Source organism: Homalodisca vitripennis, chromosome 1 (assembly GCF_021130785.1).
Source record: "Homalodisca vitripennis isolate AUS2020 chromosome 1, UT_GWSS_2.1, whole genome shotgun sequence".
Lineage (NCBI taxonomy): Eukaryota > Metazoa > Arthropoda > Insecta > Hemiptera > Cicadellidae > Homalodisca > Homalodisca vitripennis.
This window is the reverse complement of record NC_060207.1, coordinates 106,257,119-106,271,363: the sequence shown is the minus strand read 5'-3', so window position 1 is coordinate 106,271,363 and position 14,245 is coordinate 106,257,119. Positions and strand designations below refer to the sequence as shown.

Genomic DNA, 14,245 nt, shown 5'->3' with positions numbered 1-14,245 from the left:
TTTCAGAGTATAAACTGTTACGTATATACCATTTTTAAATGGAGTTTAACACTTCATATTTACTTCTTAGCTTTAGAAAAATGAACATGAGTGATTGCTATCTAAACATAAGCCATTGCCAAGAGTGTGAATATATTGAATATTATGCAATGTAGTATTTCAGACTTGCGTAAGAACAGAATGAGTAACATCCAATGGTAGGGAGGGGTTTTATGCATAATCATAGCACTATACAGGGTGATTCCGATAAAAGTGCAAATTTTTTCAGGGTCGACAAAGGATGTGAATACAAACATGTTTCGTCCCACACATATGGCATCGCAAATGTTTCGTTCTGAGAAAATTGAGAATTTGTGATACGCCTCCTTGTAGGCGATACCCTTTGAGAAGCGTCCAGTTCACATAATGTGGTTATTTTATGTGTTATTACGAAGAAAATAAAGTTTGGCCCCATGTGATTGGACAAACATTTTTCTATTCACATCCTCTATCAACTCTAAAAAATGAGCGCTTTAATCGGAATTGCCCTGTATTTTGTCTATTCTAGATAGTAAGTTCGTGCAAAATTTCAAACCTGTAGCTCAATTCGTTTTCGAGGTAATCTATGGCATATCGACAGACAAGCAGACAGAAGATAAATGTTGCCAACACCTAAATGATTGACTTCCCTAAACCCAGCCAATTAACTCGTGTTATCGTTTTCGTTTATACGCATAAATAATAGGTATACTCAGTGAAGTCGAACTGTATAGATAATCAAACCATGTATAGCATGTGAAAACATATAATACACATTTTAACAAAACAGAAAATGTATTTAAATGACAATTATTTTTAATTTGATAATGATGGAATTACAACAGCTAGAAGATTTTAATATTGTAACGAATTTAATATTGTCAAGAACTTTGACGATTAAAAACACAATATTACTCTGTAATTTGTAGGTAAATAAATTTAAGGAGCTTTTCACTTCAATAAAAAGGTACTAAACCTTTATTAGAAAGAGAACAACAAATTCCCGGTAACTAACCGGAAGGAAGAAATTTATATTAAACAACCAGACGAAGACAACGGGAATTGATTTCCAATTTAAGGTAGACTTGTTTCCTCTCTTGACCTTTCAGTAACAGGTACATTAATGATTTGTTATCGGATTTATAAAAGTGTTTTACGGTAGGTTCAAAAGATAATTTCTTGTTATTTAAAAAGGTATGCAGATTCAACAAATAATTGCGCGGGTACTTGTTTTATTGGATTCCACATTGATAAAAGTGTAAAAACGGCTATTCATGTTTCAAAAAGTCGGTTCGTTTAGCTTTAAACGAATTTAAAAACGCCACAATGCTTTTATGTACATATATAATATATTATTTTATTAGTAACAGTATACTAACAAGTTAGTTTTCAATAGGGATACAAATATGTAATATCTTAAAACCTAAATGATAATACAGGTTATAGAAAAAGATTTTAGACAACGTGTCCACCTTGAAAATATATTATAATGTACGTTTACGCATTTTCAAAGTAAACAGATTCCAGCATGGTGGTTTTTAATGGAAGCCAGAAAAGGCAACGATAACAATATTTCAAGATATGCAGGAAATAAATAGCAGGTTTTAAACTTATCTATCCTGTGTAAAATGTTACTGTTCAAGGAACCGAGCATACTCACGATCCACTTTTATGTGATATTGTACGCATGTTGATCTTATCGAAATTATCTCTAAATTTAACTTTAATCTATTTTATGTAAACTCCAAAGGGCCCAAAATATTTATTTACATATATCTTTCCATTCAAGAATCGATTTGGAGTGTTTGTTTTTCTATATGTCTCAAGGAATGGATTTTTAGTAGAAATACTACATTTAATATTTTTGTTCAACTTTTGTAAATATCTAAATTTTTAAGCGTCAAATTTTATTTTCGGAGTATTACGCATTCACATCTCACGCTCATTCAAATATTGTCCTGGGTTTGCTTCTTCGTTACGAGTCAAGACAAAACAGAGTTTCATGGAGCGATGGAAATGGAACAACCTAAGCACCACAGATGTGCGGTGATTCTACTACACACTTCACAATAGACTCCAGTGAGATTTATGTCGCAAGCTGAAACAGTGAGGGGAATTGATTCTGTAGCAATACATTCACCTAAAGGGGTTGTTTTGTTTTGGTCACATTCTACGCCCTTCTCTCCAGGGCAGGTATTGTTTGGTACGTGCTTGCCCGTCGAGCGGGTTCTCTTTGTCAGGAATACCTCTGTTAGGCTTAATTATTATATTCAACATCGAGCCTACAATGTGATATCCTTAACCATTAAATGTAAAAAATCTTCTATTACAGGCGGAATTAAGGTAATTTATTGTACGGCTGACGTTAAATACTATATTTAAATTGGATTAACTTAGTTGTAAAGGTTCATTTATATAAAGGTGTTAAGATAACTCTCATGGGGACGTACAAATAAACGAGAAAATAGTTTTGAAGCATACAATATTGAAACTTAAATAGTTACGTATTTAGTTACGTCATTAGCTAAACACATTTGATTGCGATAAGTTATAATATATATTTGACTTTAAAATAAATTTTAGGTTGAACTCAAAGCTTGAGAGTTCGACCACTTTATAATAAATTATATGTACGTGTAATATGCGTGTTTATAATGTTGTTGTGGTTCGCAGCCTACCTCAGCCTACAAAAAAATTTAAAATCGTCCTTACTTCAATTCATAAAATATATGAGCAGTAATGACCACCATGAAGTAATTGTCATTGATAATTAAACGTTACTTGAATTATTGTAGGTTTGTAAAATTAACTTGGTTTTGTGTCGTAAATAGCATATTAGAAATTTCGCAACAGATGATTTTATTTTTGTAAAAGTTATTTAAAACTGTATCTATAAATCCTAGTCCTAATAACATTATACATGCAAAAGTTCCTTTGTTTGTTTGTGTTGCTTTCACGCATAAAATATTCAACCGAATGGGCTGAAATATTACGTGGATAATCTTGGGTCTCTGGGATGAATGTAGGCTTATTCTTATTTCGAAAATCCCACCGGGCTATGCCCCACAATTGTTTTAAAGAAGGGACGAAATCCAACCTTGGTCTCTATAGTTGTGAAATTAAAAGAAATTAATTCACTTTGTTTACATTTATAGTAAGTACAATTAATTTTAATGCCGTTTTGGATTTCAGTGCCTTACTATGTACTCATCTATCTTAAAAAATGACCCAAAAAATAAGATGGTTAGAATTTGACTCCGAAGAGTCCTTTTGAAGCAGTCGGCAAAACTATGCTACTTGAGAGTTCACTGGAATGTGCTTTTAAACTAATGTACTAATTCCAGCTCTAAATGTCTGTATTAAAAATTTTCAGTGTATAAAGAAACACACGCGCAGTGTCATTGTTAATGTACTTTTAGCCGTACATTTTTTATGAAATATTAAGTATATTAGATATAAGAGAATGTTACTATCTAACAAAATAAATTAGAATGGCCATAAATGTATACTTTTTGGCGTATTTTCTTGAAGGAAAACATTGGTGTCGACAATATAATTCACTGGAACCAGAAGTTATACATACCGGTGCAAAACGTACGAAATTGCGTGTGAAGCCGCGGGTAACTACTAGTAGTTATATAAATACCAAAAAATATTGATAAATATGACAATGGATTCTAAAAGTTTAAAGGTTCTGTAATCCTTAACACCTCTCTTTATATGTTGAGCATTACCTAGAAAAAGCTGTATAGTTTAAAAAACAACATTCGCTGTAGCTAAGGTAAGTACCCATACGTTACGTTAATATTTATGACAAAGCAATAACATGAACTAGACACAAAACAAAAAAACACATGTATGTCGTTTACTCGTGATGGAGACACAGTACGTACAGATGGCATACAGCCATCAAACAGTAAATGTTATTGTTGTGACCCTTCCCGTCCGTAACGAAGTAAACCAATAATTGATTGTGGTGTTGTGGTTGAAGGCAGTAGCGAGGGGGTATGAGGGGGGGGGGTGGAGGTGGGACGATAACATACACTGGACTGTTAATTAACTCGTATATACAGTTATATTCAAGGATGCTTTAAAATATAATACTAGTGAAACAATCAAGTACCATTTAATTGATATGAATGAAACTCGTGTAACGTTAGTAAATAAAACACTTTTCTTTTTAAAATACATATGTTCAAATAAAAACTATCATTCATGATGTAAAGAGGAAAAATCAAATACGTAAGAATAAAATTCACTTTTGTTACAGTAGAAATCTAATAGTTAAAAAACAAAAGTTGAGCTAGGACAAGAACTTAGAGCTCCTCAAAACAAGTTAATTGGACTCAAACCTCCTCCACCCTGTAATAACTCTCTGCAGTACAAACACTCCATTAATATTTACTACCCTGGCTGAGCCCTAAATATTAATATTGATTCTACGTATGATAAATCAACACTATACGTATAACCTCTCGCCACAGACCTTAGCGAAACGGTTAAGGGCTAATTCCATAGATCAAAATAAGAACAGTCATCAGCGAACATAATAATACTAATATTTGTTAAAACCTATAGAAGATTATTTATATATAATGTATAAGAAACAGTTATGGACCAAAATTAGATCCATGGTAAACATAAAACGTGATATTTATCACATGCATACATATATACAGGTATATAGAAAGATAGTATATTATAATGACCATCTATTTTGAGATTTAGATTTCTTCCGAACAGATTTGATATCAAAAAGTGAAAAGCATGACCATGAACTCCCTATGTATCAGGTTTTAACAAAAGAAGGAAAAAAACTTTGCTAAGATCACAAAAAATATTAAGATAATAAATGGGCTATAACCCCCTAGCTTGAGAAAAAAAAAGGATTCGGCCGTTTCACAACAATCTTTTAATTCTTTATGACTAATGGCGACTTTTATAATTTTCTTTTTTATTTGTGGTTCTAACTGTACGGTTTTATTTCCAGATCGATTTGGCGGGATTTTCGAATTATATAAATTTCCAATCATGGACAAAACGCTTAGAAGGTTAGTTTTGTTAAAAATATTAAAATATACATAATACACAAAATACAATGTTATTTTCTGTGAAATATCTGGCTAAAATGTTTTACGGATCTAACGCTGGTGTTTGTATTATGGTTTTACAGCCTGATGATGGTATGTATATACCGAAACGTGTAAGCGGTCTTTAGTACTACATTGACCAACAAGGTACGTTTTAGTTTATAATTGTGGAAATATCATTATCTGAGCTATATGCCTTGAAAATTACATGTCTATATTTTTATAACCAACATGATATTATTCAATGCAAAATTTATCACAACATTATAAATTAATAATGATGTTGTTAGTGTATATTATTCCTGTCCTTCACTAGAGCTGACAATCAATATAAAGGAAATATATCGTTCACAATAACACATTCTTGTTTGTTCGGGATGTGACATGCTATATTGACATTTCTACACAATATTGTGTTATACCTGGAGGAATGCACATATACAAGGTGTTTGAAAAGTCTGGGTACGGCTTAATATTTTAAAAATCATAGCAGATAACATCTATAAACTTATAGATGTTATCTGCTATGATTTTTAAAATATTAAGCAGTTCCCAGACTTTTCAAACACCTTGTATAAATTCCTCGTTATTAAGCTGCTTTGAAAAAAGTATAAAAAATACCCTTAGGAGATATACAAGATAAGAACTACAGACCGTTTAAGGATGAGTTAGTTACCTGTCATTTCTTATCCTCAGAACCACATTATGTTTAAGCCCCTAAACGTCTAGTTCAAAGTTTTATTTTTTTAAGTTAAATCTAAAATATACTTAGCCTGGTTGGATTTCAGCGTCTTTTTGTACTTGCCATACAATATTAAAAATGTTTCATGATTAGTACTTCATTATTTTTTTATTTTCATTGATTCACACTGACTAAAGAACAGATATCACGTTTGTAATCGTGAATGTATTCCAACATTTTATTCATATTGACAATTTTACTCTTTTTAATCACTTTCGTCCCACAGATAATAATGAGTCGTAAATTGTACAGTACATTATACAGTATGACACGGTGGAACTGATGAGGTGTATTGCTTTGATCGCCCTTGGTAGAGCACCGTATTACCATGTATTTGTGGCAATGTCACTAACACCAGTGATTATGTCATGAGCATAAGGCAAATTCAGTTTGATAGATAATCAACCTACAACCAACCTATAGTCATCATTAATATGAGTATCCAAGCTGATTATTGAACGGTAAAACTTTCATCCTCAACCTAACTCTTGTTTACCTTTTTAGAGCAATAAAATATTAACAGTAGTCAGTGCTGAAGGAGTGGAGAACCAAAGCACATCTGTTAGATCTTTGCTTCAATAAGAGATCTAAGACAAAAAAATCTTTTCGATTTAAAACTTCCTAATATCATATATGAAACTATTTATACAATTTTGTAAACATTGTTGCTGTACTATGAATTTAACTGCATTTCTCAATCGTAGGTATACATACTTCTAGCGGTAGTCCTAACTAGAAAATTAAATCCATCATTTTGATACTTACAAAAATAAAGAAGAACAATACATCATAACATTCACAAAACACAAAAGAGGAAAACATGTATAATACTAGACATCAAAATGGTGGAAGATTTACCATTTAAAAATATTTTTTGTCATCTTGTGATTACCAAGAATCACTTGCTAAAAATAGAAAATCTTTAAGAGGACGTCTCAAATCAGTATCCAATCTAATAGCAACAGCTTCCTCTACTTTTTCTTGCCTTCTGTATTTAAGTTAGATGAATTACGAGTGATCCATATAACCAAAACTCAATCTCAAAGAGCGGGACTCGAACGTGCTACACGTCGCGAAACCTAGACCACATGATCATCGTAACGTAATATTTCAGTTTCAAGAAACCTCACACGATTGAGAAAAAGTTGTTCCTCTATTAACTAACTTATGTAATCTTCATATTATCTAATCATTAAATAATAAATTTAGTCTTTTCTCTTAGGCTTACGCGGCCAGTGTTATGACTAAAATCACTCGTTGTCTTAACTTCGTTTTAACTTCTGTTGACTGAGGATGGCTCTCCACAACAAAGCCGAAATATTTCAATATTTTAATTTTGATTTTAAAGATAAACTTAAGATGTTAGTACTTTTGTTGCTTATTAAATATATATGATAAGTTTCTCCACACCTGTGCATCGTATCAACTCTTTAGATGCATGCTAACAAAAGTGATTATTTTATGAACAGGTTATTTACATAGTGAACATCAACTCGTATGGATAAGTTATAATCATATTATTTTTATTTTGACTCATAATGAGCAATTTTGTGTATTGTTCTACCATGGTTAATTCACCCATAAATAACTAAAGTATGTGGACTCATTAGTGATTACTGTTGTATCTACAGATAATACCATGACTGCTGGTATTTAATGAGCAGTAACACCGTGGCTAGTTTCACATCAGCAAGATTCATTAACACATTAACCATTACAATTGTTAACGCGTGTTAACACCTCTGTAGCACGTCAGTAGCCGTCCGTGCATAATACACAACCTCTGCATTATCACTCTATCGATCTGTTAAAGTTTAATTGGGCCAATCACTTCAGATTGGAACGTGATTAACAGAACCGGTTTAACACTACAGACAGCGTTACCAATATACTCGATAACATGTTGGTTTTGTAGATGTTGTATATAAAATATAATTGCATTTTATCATTTCTCTACATAGTTTGTTGGAGTAACCAGAAATGTTTTGATAAATGTCCGTATTTTACCTGTACTCATTCACTTTTCATGGGGCACATGGATCCTGAAAATTTACTTTTCCTTGACATTGGAATAGCAAAATGAATCGAACTAACCTTTTATGTGCTTAATCCATTAAGTGGAAACCAACTTTCGGGGAAGGATTTCCTTAACCCTGTCTAGTAACAAGTTTGGAGTACACCTCACCACGTGTCGCGTGACAAGTCTCGCTAGAGTTGCATGCTACATTTCTAATCTATAGCTCATTTCATTCTTGAGATGTGCTACGGACAGACAGACTGTCATATAGCCGGAGTTTTTAACATTCCAATTAATTCCATGGCTTAACATGCACCTTCGTATAACTTATTTTTGTCTGTTTAAACATGGAAATACATGCAAAATGTTTCAAGTCTTGAAATGATATAGTTCTCGAGATATTTTTTCATAAAATTCATTACTATTTTTGTTAATTAAGTTAAGTTTTATAATTGTCTTCAAATATTAAACATCCCTGTGAGCTAGGGAGAGTATTACCACAATAAAAGGGTGTTCTGAAATAAAATATTCTAATAGATTTTTAATATTCAATTCTATTATTTTTCCCTTTTGCCCTACGAACAAAAATGTTACATGTTAAAATATCATATAATTGTACTTAGTTTGTTTCAAAATTTATTTATTTGGCTATTTTCTCATTGCTGACATGGTTACTCATAAGGTCAATGTAAATACGCCATGCGTAAGTCAGGAAACATGTTAACATTTCGAGAATCCAAACAACATTTTTATCAGATACGATGTAGAATATTGAAAATGTTTACAAGAAAATATAATTTTAAAAGGAGTAATACACTTTTTGTCGCACTTGTACTCAACTCCGGTGAAGAAAAAGTTTAACTTCTGGCTACTTAACTCGTCAATAGACCTAAATTGCTGTTAAATCTCTTCACTGTACGTCAAACGATTTTTGAGGTAAGCCCTAATGTGTAGACAAGGCCATGAGTATTTACACATAAACACACAAAATAGATGAGCATTGCAAACTGTCACTTTATTAATAACAGTTATTATTAGTGTAAATCCCTAAAAGTAAATGTACGTTTACTTAGCATGCCACCCTGCTTGCTGACTTGGTTTGTTCCCTCGGTAAATCGTGTTTAGAAGCTATGCATAACTGTAAACCTGATATAGTACATTATAATATTCTCGCTTCCAAATCTCTGTTCGCTATAACAATCTATTTCCTCTTTCATCTAGAAATTATATCAATGTTTATATACTCAATCATTATCGTATGCATCATCAGTGAAAAACGACCAAGATGACCCATCGATGACTTTCTGTCATAATAATTTTGTATGTTTGGCGAATTGCTATGTGACTCCTTTTGCTACGGTAACGATCTCACTGCTCAATCTTGTTTCCTGAAATTGTAATCACAGAGCGAATGGTTCGTTGAATCATGTTAATGACCAATTATTCTAGGTAAATCGCGACTGTAAACTTGCCGCCCCACAGTTGCAAAGGATACAAATTTAGTACCTTACATGTACACATTCTCATTTTTGTTCGTTAAGTAAAATAAAAATAAACAAATTGGTTTGATTTCATAACTGCTGCCATCTACACTTAAATATAGACATCGTAGTACCATTTGTTATTACTATTTACATCACACAACGAAAACTGGTATTTATCATTCAGTAGTTGGTCCAGAGCTGCTAGTGACACGTTGCCGATCCGTATTCCTGGATTGAATATTGTGTTGAAATTTTGAACAAATAAACTCAATTGTGTTTAAATCACACATGTATCACACTTAAGAGCTGTGTGACCCTGTTCTCGTCACACGATATCGATTGTATAGGTTTTTTCAGCGGAGAGTGGGGCTTCATCGGTGGATTACTTCATATAATGTCACCTTCCTGGTGCTTTGTCCTTCGTAGCTTTCATTGTGTTTCTGCAGCCAATCATGTATTTCTTTACCAGTAATTTACATAGTACTTTGCCATTTTACACGATGCGATACAGAGTATTATTAGTACTGAGTTTGGAGGTAAATTCGGAACAATTTTTTGGCGAAACAATTTTTCCAAATTGCTATGATAACCTCCAAGTGCGTGTTAGCCTTGTAAATGAGGCTCTCTCAAGCTAGCAATCCGTCTGTTGACCCTATATCTACAACTATTAAATGGTTCAATGAGTTTATATCCGACAAAACACCATCGCCCATTATATTAATCTGCCAACACCTGTGACGAGTTAGGCTTTCGTACAAACATATTTCATCTAGATAAAAAAATGTTTGCCCCACTGCCTGTAAGGGATTTTATCTACATCAAATAATTGTATCTTAAATTTAAAATTATTTTGTTATATCAAAACTTTTCTCTTCTGACCACATTTTCTCCACTTTAACCCAATTTCCTTTAAAACATGTCTTAGTGTCCAGTCGTTTATATAAGCACAATTTTATAAGCGTAACATGTCTAGTATCAATTTCTTTGAAGTTGGAACAACTTTTTGTTGCTATAAAAGTTCCTTATCAGGTCTACAATAACCCTCCTATCAAATTCGAGTAGATACAACTCAGTTTTATCAGTTTGCTTCCTAACCTTTTCCAGGCCTACAAAGTTTGGTGTATTCTTCCTGTTTTGACAAATTAATGTTTTTACTGTTTCTTTCCATAGGTTTAATTACTTTGGTTTCCGTGCAGTTTTTGGTTTTTGTGACACAGGACAAATCAATGATTTTCCTCGTGCCTCTTTCTTACATCACCAATTACTCTTCTGACCACTCCTCTCTCACAACAACTACTAATCGTAGCACTAGTCTTTCGAACAGTACGCTAGCCATTAGTAAAGGAAACAACTACAGTATGAGCTTGAAAAACATATCAAATACACGTCTATTACATGCCTAATAGTCACTTGGAACAATTAGGTTACAGGCTCTCCACTAAACAGTTCTACTATAAACCCTGTTATATTAAATTAAGTGAAATGCTTACAAACGGTTTATTTTATAATATGGAAATATGTTCTCGTGAATCGCCTACAATACGAAAGCGTTGACGCGTAAAACCATTGGAGCATTGAAGCGCAACAATATAGCGAAACTTTGGTAAGCTTTAAGAGCTGAACAAATATTTACAGCTTTAATAGCTTTCAAGTTTTGTAAATGCGAATTGGAAATAGATTATCTGATAGTTTATATTTAGAAAAATCTAAGATGTGCGACAATTTCTATACATTATTAAATTTGTTAATGTGTTATTTTGAGTGAAATTTGAACACTGATGACAGTGGGAGTGAAAAGAATGTGGGTTGGAGGCAGATTTATATGGAAAGTGACGACAATAGTGAAGTGAAGGCATACTTATTTACGCAGTGTGTGCGAACAACACTCAATAAAACTTTTTAACTAACAGTACAGGATTTATTAGCTCAAAAGATACAAGGAGTATCATATCATTTATGGAACTATCTTGCATAATCTTCAATCTGTTGTCAGACAGATTGATGTGATTCATAATGTAATGCGTTGTCTTTTACGAAGAAATTGACATGTTCATAACGGTTTAAGGTATCAAATTGGAACTTGGCAAAGAGTTTATTTATTCTTCCAACGGAATTACACCAATACTACAATTAAATAAGTCAAAAAAGAATATTAACGATTAATAAGACTAATCATATTTACTTATACAATTAAATAACAAACCGTGTTAAAAATATATGTAACACTGTAGTTATGTAGTAGTAGTTGTGTTTTACGTAGTTATTAAATATGTTAAGTTGTATAATTATAATAGCTGACGATGTACACTGTTAAATAAGAACTGCAGGTACGCAGGATGTTCAGAAATGATTTGACTTTACCTTGAAAAGTGGCTCAACTTATTACGTTTTTGTGTTAGACTTATTAAAATTAGACTTAAATATTTATTATAAAATATCCAGTTTTTAAATTACAGCCAATTAAAAATTCAGACAACTGGCGGTAGAACTTTGTAACTTGCTTTACAGATTTAATTTAACTTGTATAAAACGTACAATGATTAAGATAAGCACAAAGAATCATAGCAATATATTGATGCTCATTATACAATATCTCTGGAATAGTTAGATTTAACAAGTCTGGTGAGGTTTGGTCAATTAATTTCTGGACATTCTGTAGTATAATTACTTTGATCAGTGCCTAACAGGAATGATTAAAAATTACATTATTTCAGTTTATGCCTATTTAGTAAATAATTTTTCTAGTAAAAAATGTTAATATATAAAGATGTAAACATACTTTATGTTCTTATTTTATATACAAACTATATTTGTGATTGACATAATCCTATGTTTTATAAAGTTCTTATGGAGATTAACAAATACAGGAGTTAGTTTTCCATCATTGGGTTGAATAAATCATCTTTGGTTACTAGCAATGTTCCAGTTGCTTGTGCATATAATATTAAAAAAATTACACAGCTATTAAATATTTCAAATAATAGTTTTCAATAATTATAGCTTAATAATATAACAAATATTACATTATTAAAGGGCATATTAAAGATTATTTAAAATGTATGCTTTATTAATTTCAAAGTAAACAATCCAATAATACAACATTATTGTTATTTGTGAGTTTTTTGGTTTTCTATTAACTGATGAAAGTTTCGTTGGACCATAAGGAGGGGTAGAATAAGGCTTATAAATGGAACGATGTTTCCTAAAAATAAACAAAACACCTCTACAATCAACAATCGAAATACTTTTGAATGAATTAATACTTAAATTGATAAAAATAAAAATTAAGAGTTGTATCCATGAAACAAAGAGCATATAAAATGTAGTTTCAAACTGTTATCGGAACAACATAACTGTAATTACTAGAATGTATTGCCTGAATGAATTATAAACGTCAACATGCATACATGGACAATGAGGTTTGATGGTTTGTGTTGTGTGAAAAGTTGACACTGCGAATATATATAAGAACTAATACCAATGATTGTATATTGCTAACAAAGTACTGAAGGTTGGTGGGGGTAAGAAAATAGATTAAGTGGTTCTACTACAACACTCACTCAAGTAAAGGGTTAACTCAATCAACTACCACCTCTACCTCACTCTCCTACCCTATTACCATTTGCTATATCAGGCCCATGGTAGGCTTTAGTAAAAGCCTCTGTTCCGGATGAAGTATAGGCATTGCGGAGTGTCTGTAAATAGTTATACAAGTTTTATTTCTGCTTATAAATCACCAATGTATATTCCTCGAGAGGTAAATATTTGAAATGACTTTGAAAAAGGGACAGGGCACGTTCCAATACTTTGCGAGGGGCAACTACGATGATAGGATAACAAGGCTAAGATATTTTTTATCTTTATATTTTATTCTAGAACGAGTTCACTGAACTTTTCTTTATGCTTATCAAGGTTTAAGCACGCAGATTGAATAAAATAGAGGACCGAGGTTCTGATAAGAATACTCATATATTAAGTGGAAAAAAAAACAGTAATTTCAAAGGACTTCTTTGCTTATAACCCATAAAACAGTACAAAAACACAAACCAGCTAAAAAAAATATTATTGTATTTCTTGCAGATATATATGACGATGGAAATTTCTGTTATTTTTTATCCTTGCAGATATTATAGCATTGCATTTATATTTTTATATATATATTTATTTATATATATTTATACTGCACATTAATAGCATTATGAATAATAAACGTTTAATAAAAAAAAGAATGATATTGATTTTACTATAGAACATTATTGGTTATTATATTACATTGAATAAATCGTAAGTAGTACAATGTATTTTTAATGATACATTTAACAGCTTGTATAAAGTCATACAATCTTCTGGAAACTGTTTAAAGTGATATATTTTACGATATTAATTTTATACGAAACTTATGTGTTTAAGAATTCACTATAAATAAATAAAATGACAACATAAACCTAATAACCTTAGCACACCTATTTAACCTATCATGAACTGACACGATCTCTAACCTTCTTAATTCTTCCTCAGGTAAAGTAAAAGTGACAATTATCACACAATTTGCAATGATTAAGAACGACAGAACACAATCTATGTGTAAATGTATATATATATATATATATATATATATATATATATATATATATATACATAGATTGTGTTCTGTCGTATATATATATATATATGAAACATTATCTAAATACTTCTGAAGCTAAATTTTTTGATGTTGGAGTATGCTTGCTGAGGAACGACCAGTTTTGTTTTGTCTATGATGACAGTTAAAAATAATTTGTTAATTAATAGGCTTACTAATTTATTTAGTATTTTACAATTATTGTACTTCTCTTGAAAAGTAGACTTAGTGTAGACTTGCTCGACTTCTTTGTATTTTCCTCCATATATTAAT

The 14,245-nt window shown here is 31.5% G+C and overlaps 1 protein-coding gene across 1 annotated transcript in view; it reads right to left on the bottom strand.

The window, feature by feature from the left end:
- Window positions 1–14,245, bottom strand: part of LOC124368632 (SCY1-like protein 2) — a 156,129-nt gene that overhangs the window by 70,208 nt on the left and 71,676 nt on the right. The gene's annotated exons all lie outside the window — the stretch shown is intronic.